The sequence below is a fragment of the Anabrus simplex genome, chromosome 2 (assembly GCF_040414725.1).
Source record: "Anabrus simplex isolate iqAnaSimp1 chromosome 2, ASM4041472v1, whole genome shotgun sequence".
NCBI classification, from domain to species: domain Eukaryota; kingdom Metazoa; phylum Arthropoda; class Insecta; order Orthoptera; family Tettigoniidae; genus Anabrus; species Anabrus simplex.
In genome coordinates, this window is record NC_090266.1 from 289766953 (window position 1) to 289794036 (window position 27084).

Sequence of the window (27084 nt, forward strand, 5' to 3'; positions counted from 1 at the left end):
TTTACTGAACTGGTATTATGTGCAATTTCCATGTTTCTGTTATCAGTTCGGTATGCGATTTTGGTATTGTGTTTCCTAAGAATGTTCGCAATGCTATAAACAAGTGAGGATTGAATAATTAGTAGGGTTTGTTCTGTCTTAAGTTCATCTAAAGTTAAAAACTTCATGGCTGTTCCATATTGAACTGAAAATCACAAAAGTACTTTAATATAATCCACCTTTTCAATACATAGAAAACTGTTGCACAAAAAATTATATTACAACATTTTTATTATTATAAAGGTACCGGTTTCCACATGTTTTCAATGTTAGAGAATAAATTCACATATAGCAACAATACACACATACTAGGTAGAATTCGTGTGACACATTTAAAATAGTTAAAATAGCTCTGTCTTTAGTTAACGTTGAATTTAAACTGTATTTTTTAATTAATGATTTGCTCCATGAATGCTTTATTGTATCCATTGTATTTAGCAATGGAACAAATGGTGTTCAATTCGTTATTTAAATTTTCTTTAGTTAATGTTATTCTGAATGCTCGATCTACCATGCTATTATAGATGGCACATTTATGTGCTGTAGGATGTGAAGAATCTTTCCTAATGGTAGTGGCTGTCTGTGTTGGCTTTCTATAAATTTTATATTCTATTGAGGAAGGGAGCCTGTTTATCGTGAGATCCAGAAAATTTATAATTTTATTAGATTCAGATTCTGAAGTGAATTTTATCCGAGGATCAATGTTCTTTAAATTATTGAGGGTGGAAACTGCATCAGTAGTTCTTCCATCAAGGATAACAAGGGTATAATCTACATACCTTGCCCAGAATTTTATGTTCGGGAAAATAAAATTGTTATTGATTGCCGTGTGCTCCATGTATCTGTATATCTATAAAATTTATTACGTACTTGCTCTTTGAGTGATTTAGGCTGATGATGTTTGTATATGTCGAAACCGGCCCCATAAATAAATAAATGTTGTCTACAACATCTTATACAACTTACGTTTGTATTGAAAAGGTGGAACTTTACTGGAATCTTAACTTTGTGATCTCAATTAGATATGTAAACTTTCTTCTTCCTAATTTCTGAAACCGACACTTGCCAGTTACCGTTGTCATTGTTGTCACATTGTTACTGTTAAAATTGTTAATTATTGTTACTTAATATTGTTGTTTATACCTTTGTTATCTTTTATACTTATTTAAACATCATTATTATTATTATTATTATTATTATTATTATTGTTATTATTATTATTATTAGTGTAAAATGGCCCTCCATAGGCTGTATCTAATAATTAAATAAATAAATAAATAAATAAATAATGAAGGAACAGCTAAGTTCATCGGGCTAGACGCATATGGGACTGGTTTTGTGAACACTCCCCCTCCCTATTACATCTCGATTGGCCTTCAAAATCATCTGATTTGAATCCCATTGAAAAATCTGTGGGGTGTGTTGGAACAGAATATAAAATGCTGACATCAGCATCCTCAAAATTTGGTGGAATTGCGCAATTGAATCCTCGGCGAGTGGCTTAACCTGGATGCACCTGCACAACATTGTGGGCACACTTCCTAACCGAATTTGGGTGGTTATCAAGTCCAGAGGCTTGTAATGATTTCTCCAGGGGTGACTAATTTTTTGTCCGATGAGCTTACATGTCCTTTATTGCTCTCTAGGACATTGTTTTAGAAATGTCATTTTCCCAAGATAGTCATCCAAGGGTGTATGAGGGAACTTTCAAGTCAGAATCAGTCAGAATCGTATGTCATCATTTTTCTGTTGTTAACAAAGATCTCTTTCTGTAGTACTATTTTCCCCCCCCATATGAACCAGATATTCTCCATTTTTTTAATTGGCCTGTGCATGTTGCAACATGTTGTGCATGTTTGAAGTTGTTTGCTTAAATTAAAGTTATTTCGTTATAAGAAATGTGACCCATTCACAGTTAGCCTTACAGCCTGTATTTTTTAACTGTTTTGCTATTGATATACAGTAGCTTTTAACTGACCCATTTCACTCATGACTGCACATCTAAAACTGTTTTTTTTTTTTCAGTCTCATATTCACATTGTCCCATTCTCAGTTTCTGGAAACTTTGCTTTTGTCAATGAAATGCTGTGCTTTGTTTTTCCTCAAATCTCATATCAACTTTTGTCCACATCATTCTTCCTCCCTGCAGCACAATTACCAATTTGCTTATTCTCTTCTAGAATGTGTAGCTTTTCTTTGGCCGTAAACAACCTATAACTGTTCTGTTTTTAATTAAATTGAATATTTTGCAAGTATAATCTGTTAGTACATGTTTTTTGAGTTATTTTTTATTTTCATTTAAACTGCATTAGATTAAATGACTGTGAAACCTCAGAATTGTAGATTAATTTAGTCTAAACTGAAAAGAAATGGTTTCCAATACCACAAAGTGTAATCAGAACTCGCACCAACCATCCTCAGTGTATGGTAGCGCCTGAACTTACTTGATAATGTACACTGAATCCCTATCGTGTATGGCAGGAGCGCAGTGGGTGGGAAAATATCATCATCTGCATTTTTGTATGTCAGGAGCACTGTACAAACCTCGACAGAAATAATACTCATACTCCAACTTTTTCCTGAGAAAATCTGAGAAAAATGTGCAGGGTTTATTAGCATATATATGTTAAATAGAAAATCAATTGACATGTTAATATTGCCGAGTTAATTCAAAGATGTAGAATGGAGTTAGTTACATAGCAATTAGAAATAGTAGCATTCAGATATATTCCAAGTTAAAATTTCCCTCCTGCCTTTGTATAGTATAAGCAGGTCAGGTGAGTTGTGTAGCTCATCAATGGGAATTTCCCCAGGGGTGACTAAAGCATTAGTAAATCCATGAACTGTGTGGACTGCACATTTCTCATCCCTCCAGATTCTTTTATGCTGAACCATGTAAAAGGTTGGTAAAAACCCTGACAAAATATCGACCAAGACTACAGGATATTCATGAAGGCTATGCTAGAAGTGAATGTGTTGGGTGAAGCATTGTACAGGAATGTGCTTCAGAGGTGTTGTGTATGATGGAGGACAGTAGAATACACAATACTTTTGTGACTATTATGTAAAAATGAGTTAATGGAGTAGTAAACACTCTACTGTAAGGCAATATTACTGGTGGAGTTTGTGCAATATATATTTTAACATAGAGGCCTCAACCCAAAAGTTGGTTGGCCCCCAGTGATTTAAACATCAGCTATCATATAATGTGTATGCATTACTGAACGAGTGTACAAGGGCAATGATAACGGGAGGAGATTTGTCTTTGCTTTCCTCACCAATTCGTAAGGTGCTGTTTCATATTAGTCTGCTGAGCCTATTTAACCAGATCAGCACAAGAGGTTATGACGAGAATGCTCACGGCGCTGATATATCAGCTCTGTCCTATTTAGGGATTTTGCTCATTTGTGTAGCTGTTAAATGGTAACAGATGATTGTGACAGTAACAAAAGCGTTGAATTTGTATTTTACTCAAGAGATATATCCCCCAGTCCAACGAAAAATTTTTAATTTCGACAAATTAAATCTGTTCACCATGAATGTTTATGTTGTGGTTGTTCAAAGTTGTTATTGTATGGATATGCTTTTGGCTGGCGTATGAATACAACAATTTCATCTTGCTATCAGTTTAGTTTATAGTTTTTGTTTCTTCGGTATATCGTGTGTACACTGCACTACTTGAACTATAATTTTACATTTCCTCATTGCTCCATTGTTGCATGTACTTGCGTAGTCTGTTTCTAGTAATGGCTGGGCCATATTCAAGGCTGAATGAATCCGATATCGTTGAATTTTTAGATGATTTAGACAGTAATAGCGACTGTTTTTCGAAAGTGACTCCCGTTATGTGGGAAGTGACGATTTTACCCGTGAAGATTTTCGTAGTCACAGCTGCTCACCGTGCATCGGACCGCTAGGACCTGACATCCATGACATTAATGTGTACAGTGAACAATGTTATTTCATACTTCATGACTGAATTACAGCACACCCGTCATATTGATATCAAATTATTCAGAATTAGATGTTCTTTCTTTCTAGTTGAAGAGCAAAGAAGAAAGATGCAATAATGTCTGATTTTTCTGTCATTGAAAACTATTTATTAAAAAAAAAAATTATTTTCAAAATTTAATAATTTTTAACGGCTTTGCCAATAATCATGCGTCAAAGGTATATTCATTTATTGAAATGCTCATACAGTAGTTTCCTATATTAGTGTGATTTATTTTATTTCAATACGTGTTAAACTATTTTGTGTGTTTATCTTTCGTAATTTGGTTGCAAAATCACAAGAATTAGTTTGTGCTGCTTCAAGATATCCCCTGCATATAGGCTGAGTGCAACAGGGTTAAATGCATTAAATCCCCTTTTGGTGGGGGTTGCAGATGATGAATGCACCCATGGTGTCCTCTGCCTGTTGTAAGAGGTGACTGAAAGGTGCAACACCCCCTGTGGGTGGGGGATGCAGATGAAAAATACATCCACAGTATCCCCTGCTTGTCATAAGAAGAGACCAAAAGAGACGACCTAGGTGTGGAAATAGATTGTGGCTATGGTACCAAGTGTTGTTTACATAGCATGAGTTTTTCATTGAAAACGATATGGCATTATCTTATGTTGAAATCCACTTCCTGTTTAACTTCTTGGTGATCTGCACAAATTTGCTTGATTTGATCATATATTTTTGTAGAAAATCATTCAGATTTGGTATGTTTATAGGACAATATTCTGCTTGTTTTAAAACGCGTGTGGCAGTTGCAGGATACTATTGGCCTCTTTATTCCTCCCTGTGTGTTTGCCTGGTCTTAGGTGTTTCACTGGAGCATTTGCAAAGTTTGAAATAAATATTTCTCACAATGAAGTTATCCTTGAGGATAACTGTATCTTTACTATTGATACAAATGGATGTTTTATGTCAGAGGGCACTCTTATATTGAAATCACCGGGCCAGTTGACCATGCGGTTAGGAGCGCGCAGCTGTGACCTCACATCTGGGAGATAGTGGGTTCGAACCCCACTGTCGGCAGCCCTAAAGATTGTTTTCCATGGTTTCCCATTTTCACATTAGGAAAATGCTGGGGTTGTACCCTAATTAAGGCCACGGCCGCTTCCTTTCCATTCCTAGACCTTTCCTCTTCCATCGTCGCCATAACACCTATCTGTGTCGGTGCAACGTAAAGCAAATAGCAAAAAAAATAAAAATATATATATATATTTATTGAAATCTGCTGGTAGCCATAGTCTCCAGCTGGAGTACATTAAAGAAAAACAGATGCTTTTGTTCATAAGAGTGCACATCTAGCTAAATCTGCAATTTATGGTACTATAAGTATTCAAGAATTTGTAAGCTACGAAAAAGTTAAGGATGAAAAACATGAAATTCTGGGTGTAAGGCTCTTCTCTAAAGATAATAGGCAACTTGATGTCTTTGGAGTGTACAGACCGGGAAAGGTTAGTGCTGACGCTGATTCAGGATTTTTTGCTAAGATAATCAGATATGTTGGAAATGATATGGAAAGGAATGTAATAGTAGCAGGTGATCTCAATTTACCAAATGTCAATTGGGAAGGTAATGCGAATGACAGGAAGCATGACCAACAAATGGCAAATAAGTTAATATGAGAAGGGCAGCTGATTCAGAAAGTGATGGAACCAACTAGAGGGAAGAATATTTTGGATGTGGTGCTGATAAAACCAGGTAAGCTCTATAGAGAAACCAAAGTAATAGATGGTATTAGTGATCACAAAGCTGTTTTTGTCGTAGTTAAAAATAAATGTGAAAGAAAGGAAGGTTTTAAAATTAGAACTATTAGGCAGTACCATATGGCTGATCAAACAGGCATGAGGGAGTTTTTAAAATGTAACTATGATCACTGGAAAATGGTAAAAAAAAATGTAAACATACTCTGGGATGGGTTTAAAGCAGTTGTTGAAGAATGTGAAAATAGGTTTGTTCCTTTAAAGGTGGTAAGGAATGGTAAGGATCCACTATATTATAACAGAGAAGTAAAGAGATTAAGGAGGAAGTCCAGACTGGAAAGAAATAGAGTTAGAAATAGTTATGGAAGTAAGGAGAAATTGAAGAAACTTACTAGGAAATTGAATCAACCAAAGAAGTCAGCTAAGGATAACATGATGGCAAGCATAATTGGTGGTCATACAAATTTTAGTGAAAAGTGGAAGGGAATGTATAGGTACTTTAAGGCAGAAACAGGTTCAAAGAAGGACATTCCAGAAATTATTGAACAGGGGGAGTGTGTATGCGAGGATCTTCAAAAGGCAGAAGTATTCAGTCAGCAGTATGTAAAGATTGTTGGTTACAAGGATAATGTCCAGATAGGGGACGTGAGTAATACTAAAGAAGTACTAAAATTTACCTATGATAACAATGACATTTACAGTAAGATACAAAAGTTGAAAACTAGAAAAGCAGCTGGAATTGATAAGATTTCTGGGGATATAATAAAGGCAATGGGTTGGGATATAGTACCATATCTGAAATACTTATTTGATTATTGTTTGGTTGAAGGAGCTCTACTAAATGAATTGAGAGTTGCTATAGTAGCCCCTGTGTATAAAGGAAAGGGTGATAGACATGAAGCTGAAAATTACAGGCCAGTCAGTTTAACATGCATTGTATGTAAGCTTTGGGAAAGCATTCTTTCTGATTATATTAGACATGTTTGCAAAAATTAATAACTGGTTTGACAGAAGGCAGTTTGGGTTTAGAAAAGGTTATTCGACTGAAGCTCAGCTTGTAGGATTTCAGCAAGATATAACATATGCTGGATTCAGGAGGCCAAATGGACTGTATTGCAATTGACCTATGTAAGGTGTTTGATAGGGTAGATCATGGAAGACTACTGGCAAAAATGAGTGCAATTGGACTTGAAAAAAGTGTGACTGAATGGGTGGCTATATTTCTAGAAAATAAAACTCAGAGAATTAGAGTAGGCGAAGCTTTATCTGACCCTGTAATAATTAAGAGGGGAATTCCTCAAGGCAGTATTATTGGATCTTTATGTTTTCTTATATATATCAATGATATGTGTAAAGAAGTGGAATCAGAGATAAGGCTGTTTGCAGATGATGTTATTCTGTACAGAGTAATAAATAAGTTACAAGATTGTGACCGGCTGCAGGGTGATCTTAATAGTGTTGTGAGATGGACAGTGGGCAATGGTATGATGATAAACGGGGTTAAAAGTCAGGTTGTGAGTTTCACAAATAGACAAAGTCCTCCCAGTTTTAATTACTGTGTTGATGGGTTGAAAGTTCCTTTCGGGGATCATTGTAAGTACCTAGGTATAAGAAAAGACCTTCATTGGGGTAATCACATAAATATGATTGTTAATAAAGGGTACAGATCTCTGCACGGGGTTATGAGGGTATTTAGGGGTTGTAGTAAGGCTGTAAAGGAGAGGGCATATAAGTCTCTGGTAAGACCCCAACTAGAATATGGTTCCAGTGTATGGGACCTTCACCAGGATTACTTGATTCAAGAACTGGAAAAAATCCAAAGAAAAGCAGCTTGATTTGTTCTGGGTGATTTCCGACAAAAGAGTAGCATTACAAGAATGTTGCAAAGTTTGGGCTGGTAAGATTTGGGAGAAAGGAGACGTGTAGGAATGATCACAATATGAAGATCAATTAGGAATTCAAGAGGACAAATTGGGGCAAATATTCGTTTATAGGAAGGGGAGTTAGGGATTGGAATAACTTACCAAGGGAAATGTTCAATAATTTTCCAATTTTTTTGTGATCATTTAAGAAAAGGCTAGGATACAACAGATAGGGAATCTGCCACATGGGCGACTGCCCTAAATGCAGATCAGTAGTGATTGATTGATTGACTTGTGTTATGGTATATGGTTTTTTTTTGAGCTGTCATCACGAATTGGAATTCCTTGCCCAATCTGTGTTTGTGTTGTGTTGTAGAGGATTGCACATCCGGGTTTTGACTGGGTAATTTTACGTTATTTCCTGGTGGTGTTTAACATTTTCATCTTCTGTAGTCACTGCATATACACATATTCAAGAGGCTGTGCTTTCAACCTACATTGTTATCAGCCCTGAAAACTGTTAAAATAGTTTTTCACACCAGGCAAATTGCAGTAATAATAACCTTTACTACCTTCCCAGCAAGCTCTGTAAATTTGATGTCAGTATTATTGTGACTTTTTTGTGATTGAATTATTTTTTACAGGACCTTCAAGAATGCTTTTGACCCTTCAACCCATTGCGAGATGATAGAGGATGCCATATGGATCATCATGTGTTTAAATGTTGAATGAAACAGTTTTTCAAAATTTATGGAGTTTGTCATAAAATACAGTATATTCTCAGGATATAAACTTGTCAGGGCAGATGGTCTCAGGATAATTATGAACTCTATTTGAGGATTTGGTAAGTTTTGAAGTTATTTAACATCTGTTTGCGTATGTCATACTGTGAACCAGGTGGTGGTTTTGAAAGAGATTTCTGTATTGTCCAAATGTTCCATGTGTTTTTCTTTTTTCTTTTGTATGTTTATTGAATGTTGATAAAGGAACTTGCTTTGTGGCAGTATTAGCAGCATTTCTAAATGTAAAAAATAAAGACGACGATAAATGGTGAACACATGACTTTTTTAGGCCTACATCTACAGTAAACATAGTTGGTTTTAGTTTATCATGTCATTTATTTCATCTCATTAACTCCTCTGTTGAGGTTGACGTCGGGAAGGGAAAATGAAATGGTGTATAGCTCTTAATGCCGGTAGTGTAAAGATCGGTTCGCTAGATATAGATTACGAAGATGCAAGTGTTTCGATTTGACGCCCTTGTCGTAATCTATAATCTTCATTTCCGTATTGACAATTGCACAATTAAAAATAGGAGAGGATTTCCACCAATCAATACTTATTTATTGCATACATTAAACTACAGGACCGGTTTCGACCTCATGTTCAAGGTCATCTTCAGCTGAACCATATATACATATTAATATAATGAAGCTTTGATTAAGATTGTGGTATTGAAGGAATGCCATATGATGATGATGTACATTTAGTTACATACAAATGGGGCACGTCTTAGCGTGAGCTGGCGTATATGTCATTCTGTGCAATATTGCAACTGTATGTCTAAAATGTTGAAGGTCTTAAAACTAGTGTATAAAACACGTCTTTTCCTAAACTAACTTATATATATGTACAAGATAAAAACAATACACTAGTTTAAAGACCTTCAACATTTTAGACATACAGTTGCAATATTGCACAGAATGACATATACGCCAGCTCACGCTAAGACGTGCCCCATTTGTATGTAACTAAATGTACATCATCATCATATGGCATTCCTTCAATACCACAATCTTAATCAAAGCTTCATTATATTAATATGTATATATGGTTCAGCTGAAGATGACCTTGAACATGAGGTCGAAACCGGTCCTGTAGTTTAATGTATGCAATAAATAAGTATTGATTGGTGGAAATCCTCTCCTATTTTTAATTGACGCCCTTGTGCGACCCGCGCATCGTGATGATGAAATGATAACCAATCATGGTTAAAATTCCCGAACCTGCCAGAAATCAAACCCAGGATTTCAGTGACCAAAGGCCAGCACACTAACCACTTAGACATGGAGCCGGGTGTTGGGAAGGAATTCCGGTCATAAGATCTCGTTATAAGGATTCGCCCCATTTCACACTTGATTGACCCCATAGAGAAAAGGGATAAAGGTTGGGCATACAGTTTTATTTATTGCATTGTGCAGTATTACTACTAAGGAACGTAATGGCCAATAATTACACAGTAAACCTAATCGCTGATTAAATTTGAATTATCTTCGTCTTGTTCCACCAACTTCCCTGCTACTAGTATTGTCATCGACCCAAATGATGTCATCTTCACTGTCATTGAGAGCATTCAAGATCCCATTTTTTTGAACCTTCTAAAAAAATAGTTTTGTTTCCGATTATAGAGTCCAAACAGTGAAAATCTATTTGCAAATGGTTTCTGGAGAAGGTCACAATTATTCCCAGTTGGTGTATGTGTAGCTAAAGCCACCCCTTCTGAATAGAGTCATGCTCTAGAAAGCGTGTCAACTCCCAAGCTGTCTAGCATATGTTACAAATTGTACTTCTGAATGTAATACATAGTGACTGATAGCAATCTTTGGATAACTGCAGCTATTGCAAGCCAGGCCTTTATTTTTAAGTATTGTAACAAGTTGGCGGGGTAGTAGGATCAATTAACACTAGACTGGTAGCTTAAGTACTAAGATTTATTACCTACGCACTAAACTACACAAGACTACACACAACTTTTGCTCATAACACACACTTACGCAGTTCGCGCGCTCTCTCTCCCCCTTAGTTTTTCACTTGTTCTCACACTACGCAGTTTTACACACACACACACACACATACCCCCGTGTTGCACGGCTACACATTCTCTCCATCGCCGACAGTCCGCACTGTAGCACACTAGTCTGATAATCACGGCAGTTCCATACTTCACTACACTGGCAGTCGCTCACGACTGAACCACACCAGCTTCTACCTCAGTCTAACTCTCACTGACCCCAGGCAGGTCGTTCCTCTCTTATATATCTTGCGCTGGCCCTTCTAGAATAGTCTGGATGTTCGATGGATCTCGTGAGATGGAACACTCCAGATTAATCGTGGAGTCCTTTCCATACTCCTCTGTTACGGGACCGTGGGCGGAAGCGAGCGGGCCATGGCCTAGCACTTAAGTGCTGTTCGTGATAGGCGCAGTTGAAGCGTAAGGGGTGGGCCTATACGGTGCCGGGCCGGGCCCACTGCCAGTTGCCATGGCGGACGCTATAACCATTACACTGCCCCCCCCCCCCTCAAGGCTGCTCGTCCCGAGCTGCTCCACAATACGGTGCCAAGCGATTAAGGTGAACAACCATCGTCTTTCGTCGGGGAGGCCGCCGAATCCGGTAGATGACGTCGTTGATCCTGGTGACGATTGTATATGAGCCTTCCCATTGTGGCTGCAGTTTCGGTCACTTCCCTTTCATCCGCACAGGACGGTATAGCCACACAATGTCACCTTCCTGGAAACCCGCAGAGTTCGCGAGCGTGTCATAGCGGGCTTTCATCCGGTCGCTGGCTACCCTTAGACGATGTCGGGCATAATCGTGGATGTCTTTGAGCCGATCCACCAACTCCCATGCATAGTCTGTCGCTGGTTGCTGCTGGTCTGGTGCAGACCCGAACATTAGATCGCATGGCAAGTGGAGCCCCCCTCCAAAGATCATGTTGGCAGTTGTCATGCCTGTCGTCTCATGGGTGGACGCTCGATAGGCCATCAAGAAGAAGGGGACCCTCTCGTCCCAGTCCTTCTGGTGCACTGAAACCACCTTCCAGAGGTACTCCTCGACGGTTTTCACAAAACGCTCCACCATACCATCTGACTGAGGTTGGAGAGGCGTCGTACGTGTCTTCCGCACTCCTAAGCGTTGCAGAACCTGTAGCATCAACCTCGACTCAAAGTTTCTGCCTTGGTCGCTATGAAGTTCCCTCGGGACTCCGAATCAACAGAAGAAGTTCTTGACCAAGATGTCGGCCAGTGTCGATGCCTCTTGGTTCGGGATGGTGTAGACCTCCGGCCACTTGGTGAAGTAGTCCATAGCCAGGAGAAGGTAACGGTTCCCGGCGTCAGATTTGGGGATTGGTCCAGCGACATCAATGGCAATCCTCTCGAATGCTGCTCCAACGTTGTACTGCATCATTTGGCCCCTATTCCTGGTACGTGGGCCCCGGCTCGCCGTGCAGGTGTCGCACAGCTGGCACTTCCTCTCAACATCGTTCCTCAAGTGCACCCAATAGTAATGCTGTCGGGCACGATCTAGTGTCTTATTCACTCCCAAGTGGCCGGCAGTAGCGCCCGCATGCAACTCAATCAGCACCTCTTTCCTCATGCTCCTGAGGATTATAAGCTGTGCAGTGTGCTTCATTCCGTCGGTTGATTCCCACGTGCAGGTAAGTACCCCGTCACTAACCATGAGAGATGACCACTGGGCCCAGTACGCCTTATAGGTTGGGCTGCGTTCGGCGATGTTTTTCCATTCCGGCCTCTGCCCCGACTCTACTTCTCGTAAGATCAGCCCGATGTCGTCCTTCAGCTGCTCCCTCCTGAGGGCGTCTCGATCCCATCCTTCAGCGGCGGTGGCCCTCACGGCCTGGAAGTCCACGATGCCTGCCTGTCTCTCCACTTTCTGGCAGTGAGTACAGTTCGCAGGGCACGGTCTTCTCGATAGAGCATCGGCGTTGCAGTGCTTCTTTCCTCGTCGGTGCTCGGTGGTGAAGTCGTACTCCGGAAGGCGTTGCACCCAGCAAGCTGTCTGTCCTTCCAGGTTTCTGAAGCTTAGGAGCCAAGTCAGTGCAGAGTGGTCAGTGCACAGGCACAAAGACTGCCCATACAGATACTTGTGGAAGTGCTCCTATGTCTTCACGATGACCAGCAATTCCTGACACGTCACACAGTAATTTCTCTCAGCTTTTGACAACGTCTTGCTGAAATAGGCGATCACCTTCTCCTGGCCGTCTTTCGCTTGTGACACAGTACCCCACCAATTCCCACGTCGCTGGCGTCGGTATCGATGATGAACTTCTCCCCAGGCTTAGGGTATCCGAGGGTGGGTGTACTATACATTGATTCCTTCAGCTTCCAGAAGGCAGCCTCCGCCTCGCTTGACCATTGGAAAGACCACCTCTCCTCGGTGAGGTGTGTAAGAGGATTTGAGATGTCCGCATAGCCAGCTATAAATCTGCGGTAATACATGCAAAGGCCGAGAAAACTCCTTAGTTCTCGCTTGTCCTTCGGCACCGGCCACTCCCTGACAGCTTATAACTTCTCCGGATCCGTGGCTACTCCCTCCGATGACACGATGTGGCCCAGGTAGCGGACCTCCTTCTGGAACAGCTGGCATTTTCCGGGATTTAACTTTAGATGAGCCCCACGTAGCCTCTCGAACACTTTCCGCATGTTCTCCTCGTGTTCTTTGAACGTGCATCGCACAATAATGATATCGTCCAGGTACGCGAGGCAAGCGTCGTGAGTTAGACCCCTCAGCACGGCCTCCATCAGTCGCTCGAAAGTCGCCGGCGTGTTGCAGAGGCCGAAGGGCATCACCGAACTGGTAGAGCCCTTGGCCGGTTGAGAATGCCGTCTTCTCCTTGTCTTCCGGATGGAGCGCTACTTGCCAGTATCCAGACTTCAGGTCCAGAGTCGAAAACCACTGGGCTCCAGATAACGTATCCTGGGTGTCATCTATACGAGGTAACGGGAAACAATCCTTCTTCGTGACGTCGTTCAACTTCCAATAATCGATGCAGAAGCGGAGTTCACCGTTTCTTTTTTTCACCAGGACGACTGGCGATGACCACGGGCTGTTCGACTCCTCGATGACTCCCCGCTGCTTCATGTCATCTAGCATCTGGTTGATTTCCACCTTCTTTGCCAGGGGTACTCTATGAGGTGGCTGCTGGATTGAAGCGGCGTCGCCGATGTTAATGCAATGGTACACTCTGTCCGTCTTTACGTAGTCACCTCCGGTAGCAGTTAAAATGTCCTCAAACTCATGGACTAGTTCCTTAACCTCCCTGAGCTGTCTCGCCTCTAAATGTTTTCGGGCAACGGATATAATCTTCACCGGGTGAGTTGGCCATGCGCGTAGAGGTGCGCGGCTGTGAGCTTGCATCCGGGAGATAGTAGGTTCGAATCCCACTATCGGCAGCCCTGAAAATGGTTTTCCGTGGTTTCCCATTTTCACACCAGTCAAATGCTGGGGCTGTACCTTAATTAAGGCCACGGCCGCTTCCTTCCAACTCCTAGGCCTTTCCTATCCCATCGTTGCCATAAGACCTATCTGTGTCAGCGCGACATAAAGCCCCTACCAAAAAAAAAAAGATATAATCTTCCAGAGCATATCCAATCCTTCGCCTGCTTCCAGGGTCACTGCGTCTTAGTCGTCCACTGGCACGACGCACGTGACTGGTTCACAAGTCTCAAGCTCGGTCCTGCTGCGTACCCTCTGCTCCCACGACGTCGAATTCAGTATTCGTACTGGCACGCAGCTTCGTGCGAGAACGAGCGTCCTGGCCAGGTGGAGTCCTTGATCGGCGAATCGGGTTCCACGAGCACGCTGTCCCCTTGTATGGGTTCCTCTAACCGTGCCGTAACCATCACCTTGCTGTTGGCTGGTATCACTTCGTCGCTGGGCAACGTTAACCGCGCTACTCGAGGTTGCGTACCTGGGCATCGCAGCATTACCCCTTGTTTGCCGAGCCACAATACACGTCATCCCACATTGACTGTCGCCTCGTATTTCCGTAGCGCGTCTAGGCCCAGGATGACCTCATCCGTGATGGCGGCGACGAAGGCCCAGACTCGTAGGCATCGTTGTCCCAGTGTCAGTTGAAGTAGCAAGACAGGGATGGTGTCTCCTGAGGCCGTTCGCAGCAGATAAGGGCGGTGGGGTTCCCTGTCTGGCTGTCCCTCAGCGATGTCCAGCCTGGCGATGGTCAATTCCGCCCCCGTGTCTATCGTAACTCGGCACGGCCTGTCTCCAAGCCACCCGTCGGCGATCAAGCTGTCTCTTGATTTATTAGTATTTTGATTTATTAGTTGCATTTCCTTTCTTATCTATAATATATGATCAAGCTGCAGTCGCTCTGCTCGGTGACCACATTTAGCGTGAAACGAGGGGCGGTACTGACGGTGCCGACGAGCCCCTCTCCTTGTTGGCACATACTCGTTTCCCTGATCGGGGGCCGCCTCCATACGGTAGTTCCTCCGCAGGTGGCCACGCTCGCCTCAATTCCAAGAGGTGTTCTCGTTGGCGTGCGTTGTTCTCCCGTAACGGCGTGTGTCTCCGGCACATCCTCGCTTCTCACGGCTCGCATTCTTGGTGACGGTGCCACTGTTCCCTTCACTGCCTCCTACCTCAGGGCTAACGTCGAGGCCTCTCTGAGGTCATGCTCCCCGCTGAGCTTCAGCTTTTGACGGATTCCATCAGTGAATGTATAGGCTGCCTCCTGCTGAATGTGGTCCAGAGGCATCCCATCCAGAGCCTTGTGGGCTAGCTGCTCCACATCTTGCGCGAATTCTTGCAGCGTCCCATTAGCGCGCTGGGTCCTCTTCCTCAGCTGGACTCGGTAGGTGGCTGCCAGCTGGTGGTCACCGTATCGGCTGTCGAGCGCTCTAAATGATCTCGTCGTAAGTGGCACCCAGCTGAAGGCTGTGTAGTACTTCCGCTGCTGGTCCTTGCAGTGCGGCGATTAGGTACACAGCCCTTTCCTCCGATGTCCAACCATTGTGCCCACACACGGTCTCGAATTGGTCCCGGAAGGTCCGCCAAGATGTTGTCCCATCAAAGCGCGGGGGTTTTACTTTCCCGGCACTGGAGCCGCTGTTGCTGCGGGTGGCCCTAGCACGAATCTCCATGGCTGTCACTCTCGTACGCAGGGCACTTACATCTTCTTTCAGGTCTCATACCCCTGACTCCACAACCTGCGGTATTTCTTTGATCTGTTTTTCAACCAGTTTCTGTACGTCCTGCATAATGTCACTCTTTAATTTTCTTTCGAGAGAGCGCATTTCCTGTTCTAATTTACCTTGTCCACCCTTAAGTTCATTTAATTCCAGTTTGGTCGTTCTTGATTTCGTCCTGTTTGGATAAGAGTTCGGTGAACTTAGTGAGGAGAACCTGAAACAGTTCGCTATTCATTTTACGATTCGCTAGAAATTCCTAGTTACGAAATTACTGCTACCAGTAGATCCCGATTCTGACACCAGTTGTAACGAGTTGGCGGGGTAGTAGGATCAATTAACACTAGACTGGTAGCTTCATTACTAAGATTTATTAGCTACGCACTAAACTACACAAGACTACACACAACGGTTGCTCATAACACACACTTACACAGTTCGCACGCTCTCTCTCCCTTCGTTACTTGTTCTCACACTACACAGTTTTACACTCACACACAAGGTCCCGTGTCACACGGCTGTACGTTCTCTCCTTCGCCGACAGTCCGCACTGTAGCACACTAGTCCGATAATCACAGCAGTTCACATACTTCACTACACCGGCAGTCGCTCACGACTGAACTACACCAATTTCTAACTCGGTCTAACTCTCACTGACTCCAGGCAGGTCGTTGCTCTCTTATATATCTGCGGTGGCCCTTCTTCAATAGTCCGGATGCTCGATGGATCCAGGAATCTCGCGAGATGGAACACTCCAGATTAATCTTGGAGTCATTTCCATACTCCTCTGTTACGGGACCGCGGGCGGAAGCGAGCGGGGCATGGCGTAACACTTAAGTGCTGCTCGTGATTGGCGCAGTTTAAGCGTAAGGGGTGGGCCTATACGGTGCCGGGCCGGGCCCACTGCAAGTTGGCATTGTGGATGCTATAACCATTACAGCATATATCGTGCTTGTACTCTACATTTATCATACCAGGATTTACCTAAATGGGTGTAATCGAGATAAGTGTGTCCGCATATTTAGATTAGGTATCCTATCAAGTGCCCGGATAGTGCCAGAAGTTCGACGACAAAAAGAAAAAAGAAAGCTTCCCACATTCATGGATATCGATATGTGTGGAGATAATGTATTTTGTTATGTTTAATTTCATATATTCGTTGTCTCCATTTTTTATTAATGCATAGTATGTTTTGCTAGGCTTTTCCAGAAATCGTAAGACTAATTAGTGGGACTAAAACCAATAATGTTGTTGTTATTGTTATTATTAGGTATGTTGATGAGTAAAACAATAGTTATGATTGGAGTGTTACCATGTTTTAAACCTGCTCCTCTCAAAATGTTACGTGCAGTGCATTGGCCTGAGTTAGGAGATATTAAACTATCACTTTGTTAATGACCTTGCTTGCTTTATTAATAGCAACAACTGTGAATATTTCTTTACTAAAATAAACTTGTGTCCTCGGTCTGAAGTGGTGCAGCTCTTCTCTGGCACACCCCTAATGGAGGTGAGCTGCATGTACCATTTTACCTCATATGAACCTTCATGCCATTCTTAAATCTGTCTGTAGCGGGAATCGAACTTGGGCCCCTGAGAATGGCAGCTAATTGTGCCGTTACCCTGGTGGACATTCTTAACTACAAAACAGATATATCACATGACTTATGCATGCTGTTAACCTATTTGTGCGACGTCATCTGTGCTGCACTACACTACGGAGACGGACATTTCTTAACTACGAAACACAGAGGTGCCACTTGACTTTTATGTGCGTTTTCATTGCGCGGGTCGGCCGGGCGGAAATATGTCGTCAGAGCTGCAGTACAGCCTGTACCCACTTCGAAGTGGAATTGTCGTTCTTCTCTGATGAATTGCGTTGAGTTGTCTTATATGCAAGCTTTATTCTTGTCGTTTTCTTTGTCTTGCAAACCAAGTGGGTTCTAATACACGAGGAAATACGGTAAATGCTGTGGAATATTACATCTCACTTCGTCAATACACTACTTGCCTTGCTCTCCATTAATCTTATGTTCAGAGCTTTCCTGCTTGCCTATATAGGAAGAGATCCAGGAGATTAAGATTATGAAAGTTTTTCATACCAGAAGGCATGTTTATATTTTGTCATGAAAGCTTCTGCAAATCAGATTTTAGTCTTGTACCTTCAAGCCTGATATTCTCAAGCTTGTCTGTTATGTTTCTTATTGATAAAGTACCAACTCCTGAAATATTTCCTCAAAAGATATCAATTACAGACAAGTCTTGTAAAAGCAACTCTAATTAAAATGCTTGAAATTAGTTCTACAAATATGAAGCATGAACCTACTGAGACAATTAGGTCATTGTGGCAGCAAAGGCAAATCACCTCATTAAAGTAGCCAATGAAAGTTACCCCATGGCTACCAGAGGGCGCCTCTTGACTCAGGATGGAATTGTTACTCACAATCCTCTTGAACACGAGAAGACATGGACACATTGAACTACTATTATCATTCAAGAGATGATGGGTTTGAATCCCACCTTCAGCAGCCCTGAAGGTGGTTTTCTGTGGTTTCCCATTTCCACACCAGGCAAATGTTGGGGGCTGTACCTTAATTAAGGCCATGGCCACTACCTTCCCTATACAAGCCCTTTCACAGCGTTGCAATGCAGAAATCCTTTGATGTGATCGATGTTAAAAAGAAAAGAAACAACTCACTAGTATGCTTCTGGAATAGATACTCCTGCATTTATGAGGAGTTTTGTAGTAGAACCTATGCACTCTACTATGAATAGATTGCTGCATTCTAGAAATGCATCTTTGAGATCTGTTCTGGTTATAGCAAACGTACAATCCATGCAGTTAGACATGAGCACTGTAAACAGAGTGCATAGTAGTGTAGTCTCCTGCATGGTGTAAATTAAAGGGCAAAATTCTGCGCAGCCAAACGCAAGAGGTGATAGAAAACGTGCATCAGTTTATGCAGAGGGAAGCGACTCTTGCAGCTCGAATTAAGCGTAAGTCTATGATGAAGAGAATACCAGAAGCAACTGGTTTTTTGTTCAGTTCATTGTATGATAAAAGGCGAACTTTAATCAGTTCAGTCTGGTGAGTGTCATTTGGTACCCACAACAAGCATAGGCCCCAAAAATTAAGGAAGGCTATGCTCGATAATTTCAATGAATGTGGTGTTTGCCGCACGATGAATTACTTTTATATAACCAATAAACAGAAGCTATCATTTAAGAAAATTCATGCTAAATTACAATCGTCCATCTGTTTTGACCACAGCAATAACATACACTGAAAAATTACCATTATTCTTGATTTCATATGGAGAGAATAAGAAAACAGGCAAATTTTGAGGGAACAAAAGAGGATCAAGAGCACAAAGAATTTATAAACTGTTCGAAAATAGAGGAATGTTTCTTTTCTGATTGTTTACATGAACAAAATCTATGTAGGCACAAGGTACAGAGCTGAATGCAGATGGACTGATGATTCACTTCACCATGTCTTGGTTCCTATTTTGAAAGGCATTATACTAATCATCCTTCATGCTGGTAACAAACAGGGCTTTGTGACAAATGCGTGTGCGCTTAAGTCTGGACAAAAAGACAGGTGACTATCATCAGGATACGAACTAGAAAATTTATGAAAAGGGACTGAGGACACAATTTGTCCCAAATTCAAATCCTCACAGTATCCCGGTGATCACAAAATACAAATCAATCGTGCTGCCACCTGAAATTCAATGCAGATAAGGGCATTCCTTACAGGGACGATATGCTTTAACCCCAATGTATTTCTATTATTAAGACAAAGAAACCCTTGTACTGCACCTATAACATTGACAGCATCTTGGCTGACAGCGGGTATTCTATTTTATGCTTACCACTGTATCATCCTGAATTGACCTCAGAAGAATTAGAAAAGGCAAGTGTGAAGAAAAGGATTCAAAGACAAAATGAGTGGTTTAAAATGGATGCTCTGATTTGTGTAGCAAACAAAAATTTTGCAGCCCTTTCCCATGAAGACTGGAAGAATGTATGCGATCATGTTAAACAAAATTGAAGGTACATGCATAAAAACTGAATGCCATATTTGATGAACGGGTGGAAATAGGGATTCATGTAGGCAGTGACACATTCATGTGATACACTTAAGAAAATGGAAATTGCAACACCATGAAGGCATTGGTCGTTTGTGTTTATTTTCAAGATATGGAACGATGCCATGTAGTTATGTAAACGATCAAAGTTTCAGATGCGTTGGATTGTTGCTACAGGTCTTTTCGCGTGATTGGTCGCGGAGGAATCAACTCCAGTATACGGACTCTGGTGTAGCGGAGTTGACTTGCAATCTGTGCAGTGAAGTGTTCCCCGTCAAACATGACTTGACGACAGAAAAGAGCACGCTATCAACAACTGTCGCCGTTTGAGAGGGCTCGGATAATTGTGCTGTGTGAGGCTGGATTATCGCTAAGGACTGTCGATGCACATGTTGACTGACTGGCATCTACGGGACAACGTGTATGGCAGCAGTTGTCAAATGAAGGTACCCACACTCGTAGACCTGGCACAGGCCCAGCGCGACAGACAACTATGAGAGAGGATCGCCGCATCATTCAGATGGCCCGGATGGAACCCCATGCAACAGCAGTGCAAATTCGAGCAGCTGTGGCACCCCACGTTACACAACAAACAGTTGGTAATCGCCTGCGTCAGCTGGCTTACGAGCCCGTGTCCCTGCAGAAGGTGTTCCATTGACCCCACAACAGCGACGTGTAAGGCTGGCCTGGTGTCGAGAAAGATCGACGTGGGTCGACGAATGGCATAGGGTCGTCTTTAGTGATGAATCGCGCTTCTGTCTTGCCCGCAGTGATCGCCGGAATCGTGTGCGCCGACGTACCTGGGAGAGGGGCTGCCCACGTCTTATTGTCGAGAGGCACACAGGGCCAACACCAAGCATTATGGTCTGGGGAGCTTTTGGCTTTAATGTGAAATCACAATTAGTGCTTGTTGAGGGCACTATAACTGCTCGACAGTACGTTGATAGGGTACTCAATCCAGTGGTTGTCCCTATGATGGCGAACATTGCTAATGGGATGTTTCAGGAGGACAATGCCCGGGTTCACACTGCACGCATCTCCAGAGAAGCTCTCCATGCATCACAACCTTAGAATGGCCCGCCAGATGCCCGGACCTCAGTCCTTTTGAGCATGTGTGGGACATGAAGGGTCGACAACTGGCCAACCGTCCTCAGGCACCCACAACTCTGGAACAACTGACCCATGCAGTGCAGCAAGCATTGGCCACGATTCCTCAGGAAGCGATCCAGGGCCTTATTGACTCCATGCCTCGACGAATTCATCAATGTATTGGAGCTCGTGGTTGGCACATCCTGTATTGATTGTCGTCCAAACTTGCGGTCAGAGGGACCTGAAAATGTAATCATCGAATCACAACCAAACACTCGCCCTGCATGTTCAATTGCAGCAATGTAGCACCACTCCTGGCTGTTGCAATTTCCATTTTCTTCAGTGTATTAGCACAAATATTGCCGAGTATGAAGACGATGGGGATGAAATATCGGGTATAAATATCAGTGGTGTTTTTCCTATAGCTGAAGACAGCGATAGCAATTAACACATAGCCACAAAGTTTCCTGTAATGTTGTCTTTATTTTATAATTGTAATAATTCAACTTATGTTTTATATTAATAGTATGTGCATCTTATGTTTTATATTAATAGTATGTGCATTGTAGCAAGTAACTGTGTGCCGCAGTCTGTTGCCTGTAGTCATGCATAGTGTCTACCATCACTTGCCTCCCTGCTTGCTTTACTGCCACTCGGTTACGTGCTGCAGCCATTCCCTACCACTTTGTACTGCACAGCGAACAGTGCGCAGCGTATGAATTTGACACGTCAGTTTGTTTGTTGGAAATTAGCCTACCGAGTCCGCCAAACACCAACATCTGTGTTGTATCGTTCAGTGATCATGTCGACGTTTGTGCCTGAAAATGAACATTTGTGGCACGCATTGCTTTTCTTATTTAATAAAAGAAGAAGGCTGTGGAAAGTCATCGTTTGCTTGTAGAAACATATGGTGAACACACTCCATCGATCAGAACATGTGAGACAGGGTTTTGACAGTTTAAACATGGTGATTTCAATTTGAAAGACCAGAATGGTATTGTGTATTAAAAACTCTTTGAAGCCCGGCGAAACCGCTAATGTACAACGCAATCGCCAGCAAATGATTAATTTAAAACACGCATTGAACGAAAGACGACCGGAATAGGCGAGAAGACATGGCAAAGTGATTTTGTTACACGGCAACGCGCTGTCTCACACGGCAAAACAGTGGGACACCTTGAAATCCCTTGGATGGGACATCCTTCCACACCCGCCGTACTCCCCCGACCTGGTGCCACCTATCACCTCTTCGCATCAGTGGGGCACGCGCTTGCAGAGCAGCACTTCAGCAATTTCGAGGAAGTTTGAAAATGGTTCAACGAATGGTTCGCTGCAAAATACCAGCAGTTTTTCTGGCATGGTATTCATAACTTACCTGAAAGCTGGGTGAAGTATGTAGAATCCGATTGCCAATATTTTTAATAAACAAATAATGAATTTCCCTTGAAAATTACGTGTTTTCTTTACCACAAAAACCGGCAAATCTTATGCATACACCTGGTAAATGCACATGCAGCAGCATATGTTAACGATACTATTACACAGGGGAACAAAATTTTTGTTGCATTGATAAAAACACTTGTTCCTAACCAATTTGGAGGCGCTGATTTCATATCTGAAGTTAGTTTTTCTCTGTTAGCTTCAGGTTTTTAGCAATTTCTTTTAAACAGTTTTTCCTCATTAATGTAAAATTTTTGAATCTTTCAGCATTATTTCAGTTTACAAATATGGGATATTATCTTAATCGCCTTCGTGGTGAAAAGTCATTTAAATACAAAAACATGCAAGGGCATACAATTATGCATACAGTTTTGAAATGCAAAGGAATAAAATCACTTATTTTGAGCATAAATATGACATAAAACTCTATTAAATACACACATCTAATTTTCTTAACTATAGCATTGATATGTACATACAGATGAAAGATATTAATTAATGCAGCAATGTGTCAGGGAGGGCGTGTAAATCAAGCAAGCAAGAATTTGCTCTTGTAGCTGTAGCGTTTGTGGACTAGCTCAGGACGGTATCGCTTGATGCTCCAACAGTGGTCTGCATCATATGCCTGTCCCATTACATTTGATAACGCTCTTCTATTGTCTTCAGGTCTTGATGGAAGCATTCCCCCTGCTCATCGCTTACTTCTCCGAAGTTTTTGGGATATTGATCAAGATGGCTATTCAGGAAGTGTATCTTACTACTGATGTTGCTTCCAAGATCGCTAAATGCCTTCTGCATCATTTGAACCAGAAGTACACAATTTTCTGCGTTCTTGTCACCAAGAAAGTTCTTAATAACTGGTACAAAAGACATCCAAGCTGCTCCTTTTGATCCATCTTCCTGATATATTCCAAGTCACGTATTAGGGAAGGAATGTGAGGACCATCAACACACTTGCTTTTATTGTCACGTATGACAGACCAGGAGAAGCAGAAACAATGTGTTGAAAAAATTCATTTTTAGTATTCCGAGCCTTTACAAATGGCTTTATCAAGCCAAGCTTGATATGAATTTTGGGGAGAGATGATTCTGTCTCGACTGACAATAGGGTCATTCACTATAATTTGCATTCCTACTTCGAGTGTTCCACGTTCAGGCCATTCCTTCTGTGTGTAGTGTTTCTTCCGAGCACGGCTATCCCACATGCACATGTAGCAAGGATATTTTGCAAAACCTTTCTTGTCCAAAGAGGAAGTTTACCGTTTTAAGATTCACACAAATGATCCATTTATGGTCAGAATATTTTGATAAGTTGATCATTGATTTGATGCCATTGTCATGTCATATCATGTCAGTTGTTGTCGTTGCCTAAGTTCAGTGTAAAAATAAAAATCTGTAACAAGGATGCAAATGAAAACTGGAATACTCAGTGTAAAAACCAAAATCTGTAACAGTAATTAAGTCATGTTGCATGAAGACTAAAATATGCACAGGAAAACTGACTTCATGTTTGGAATTGACGATGCCAAAATACATAGAAACAGTTGTAAAATCTTATGCAACGGACAGAATTTATTGCCCCCAATTTGTTATTTATTACAGTACATTTGGCTTTGCACACAGACACAGATAGGTCTTATGGTGATGATGGGAAAGGCAAGGCCTAGAAGTGGAAAGGATGCGACCGTGGCCTTAATTAAGGTACAACCTCAGCCTTTGCCTGGTGTGAAAATTTTCCACCCCCTGTGTTATCAGACAAGATTACGTAATGGTCCTGAGATTTTTGTGTGTGTCTATTTTCAAAACAGCAACATTCAGTGGAGGCCCACTAATCCAAACAAACTAGGACTAAAGGGTGTTGGAATTGGCAAAATTTTGGAACATTTGAAGTTAATCTTGAAATAGATCATTGTATTGAGAATACAGAGATTTCTGTGTAATTCATATATCATGTATATGAGCACAAGATTTGGCTTGCGACAGTAAGAAGCAACAGTTGACCGATGTCACCACTAATAGCCTCTCATTCAGTGAGTGGAGCGAGTCTGAATTAGCTGCTGCAATAGGGGTGTACTGAAACACTACCGATAGATGTCTTATGAGTGGTATACGGTATGGGCTTGTAGATTGTCACTTGTTCTATGTTTTAAATGGAATTTGCCTACTTAATAAAGTTAAAGTTTTAATATATTGCAATGGCTGAAAAGAAACCAAGAAAACTGTGATGCCTGACTGTTGCAGTGTTCCAGTGTTCCAGAATCAAGGTCAGTCATATTTATATACCATCAGTTTCCTAAAGAAGAGCCCTTCTGTAAAAGGTGGCTTAATGCGCTTCGTAGACAGTGTGACTCATAAAATCAAGGTTGCTCGAAGCATTTGGCAATTGAAGATTTTGTCATTACTGAAACAAGTGAATAAGATAATCAGTTCTAATTAAGAAATAATATTATATAAGTTAATGAGGTTCTGATTAGTTAATATTACCTATTTCAATAATTTTATCCTGGCTGACTAGCTTGGACGTTAGAATGCTGGCCTTCTAAGCCCAACTTGGCAGGTTCAAACCTTACTCAATCCGGTATTATTTGAAGGTGCTCACATACGTCAGCCTTGTGTTGTTAGATTTACTGGCACATAAAAGAACTCCTGAGGGACAAAATTCTGGTGCCTGGGTGTCTCCGAAAACCGTAAAAGTAGTACGTGGGACGAGCAAAAAAAAAAAAATCATTATTCAGTGAGCCTTCATGGCTTAGATGGCCCAGCGCCGGCTTCTCACCACTGCGATCCCTGGTTCAAATCCCAGTCACTCCATGCGAGATTCATGCTGGACAATGAGGAGGTGGACAGGTTTTCCCTGTCATATTTCATTCCAGCAACACTCACCAATATCATTTCATTTCATCTGTCATTCATTAGACATTGCCCCAGAGGAGTGCGACAGGCTTCAACAGCCGGCACAATGCCTATTCTCGTCGCTAGACGGGGGGCTTCATTCGTTCCATTCCTGGCCCGGTTGAATGACTGGAAACAGACTGAGGATTTTCAGTACTATTCAGTAATTTTAGGTAAAAGACGACGACTTAAGGAAAATGCTGTACTTTGAATATTTTCATGGAGTGGCACCGGCACTTTGGAAATAATCTCGAGAGCGAAAAGATTTAAACCTAGTAAAGCTGCTATAACACTGTGTGCAGAAGTGTACCCTGAATCACATAGTGACTTTTGATTTTATACTGGAGCACCATCAATTCCAGACTTCCTGAACATGAAATAATCCAGCAATTTAAAATTTAAAATCAGTCAACTCTTGCATTTTTCCAGATAATATTCCGCCCCGTTCTTTCATTTCCACCTCTGAATCCACAATCGTCATTGCACCTATATTATTTCCAATCTCTTTCAAAACATAAGCAGAATAGGGTAATTGCATTTCCATGCATTTAAAGTAACAGTTTTGTTGCAATTACCATAAATTTAGAAATCCTCCATATATATGAAATGTAAAACAGTTGATAAGCGGAAAGAGCTTACCGTGTATTACCATTATATACCGTGTATTACCATTATGCTGCCTAGTGGACAAGTTTTGTGTGATACATCCCTATTGCCTCTGTCACCAGTCGGCACTGCAAGTTTTCGTTAAATTTTATGTTGGTATAGTCATTAGATATTCATAAGTGGTCTGTAAATGGCTAGCAAAAAAGCATACTTTGTGTATGCTAAAAAGAAAACTTAAAAATTTTGAGATGATAATAGTTTTTTTTTTTTTTTTTACAACTTGCTTTATGTCGCACAACACAGATAGGTCTTATGGCGGCGATGGGATGGAAAAAGCCAAGGAATGGGAAGGAAGCGGCCATGGCCTTAAGGTACAGCCCAGCATTTGCCTGGTGTGAAAATGAGAAACTACGGAAAGCCATCTTCAGGACTGCCGCCAGTGAGGTTCAAACCCACTATCTCCTGAATGCAAGCTCACAGCTGCACGCCCAACTCGCTCGGTATAAAAAGAAATACACTTGCATGTTGTTTATTATTTATCATCATAATTCACTATCTTCGAAGGTAATTGTCACAACCTTCAGTTTGTAGAGTCGCGGGTTCAATTCCTGGCCAGGTCCGGTTAATTACACAAACGCAGGAACTGGGTGTTTGTGTTCCTCTCAGTACATGCTCTTCATAGACACAATCAAACCAAACCCCAACCCAACCCACCCCACCCCAACCCACCCCACCCCACCCCACCCCACCCCACCCCACCCCACCCCACCCCACCCCACCCCACCCCACCCCACCTCACCAACCAACCAACCAACCAAACCAACCAACCAACCAACCAACCAACCAACCAACCAACCAAACCAACCAACCAAGGGAGAAACATGTAATAAGAAATATATCCCTCCACAACATGCACAACACAATTCGCTCCCGGGCCCCACTAGGGTGAGATGAAAGTGCTGGAACAAGTGGTAAGTAGGTTTCCGTTTTGATGTACCAGGATTACCTACAAGTTTTAAATTACTAATTAACTTTTTGTGTGGCCATGACCCTGTCATTTCTACCATTAGAAAAAACAACTAGAATAATCAGTACTGAGTTTGGACAGTGAAATCAGAATGACGCAATTAGAAAGTATCTCGAGAATTCCACTGGCAACAATAAAACTTACTGTACGCAAATAATTTTCTCACTGCTAACTGCATATCCAACTCTTCTTCACTGGGTAAAGATTCAATGATATACCTTTCCATTTTTATTGCACATTTATTAATTAGTTAAAACTTAGTATGTATGTATTATTTCTTCTCCGCAATTCACAAGTACCTTAACAGAATTAACAGATTTAGAAATAATTATTACCACTTGGTGGTTATGGCAATGTTAACAAACCACATGTAAGAAGAACAAGGAACAGAACA

The 27084-nt window shown here is 41.8% G+C and overlaps 1 protein-coding gene across 2 annotated transcripts in view; it reads left to right on the top strand.

Annotated features, from left to right (window-relative positions):
* The window catches only part of Nipped-B (Nipped-B cohesin loading factor), an 804192-nt gene that overhangs the window by 106966 nt on the left and 670142 nt on the right, over positions 1-27084 (top strand). For both annotated transcript variants that reach the window (XM_068226150.1, XM_068226151.1), the window contains exon 6: positions 8246-8445. The gene's annotated coding sequence lies outside the window, so the exon portion shown is untranslated. The remainder of the gene's footprint in view (positions 1-8245; positions 8446-27084) is intronic.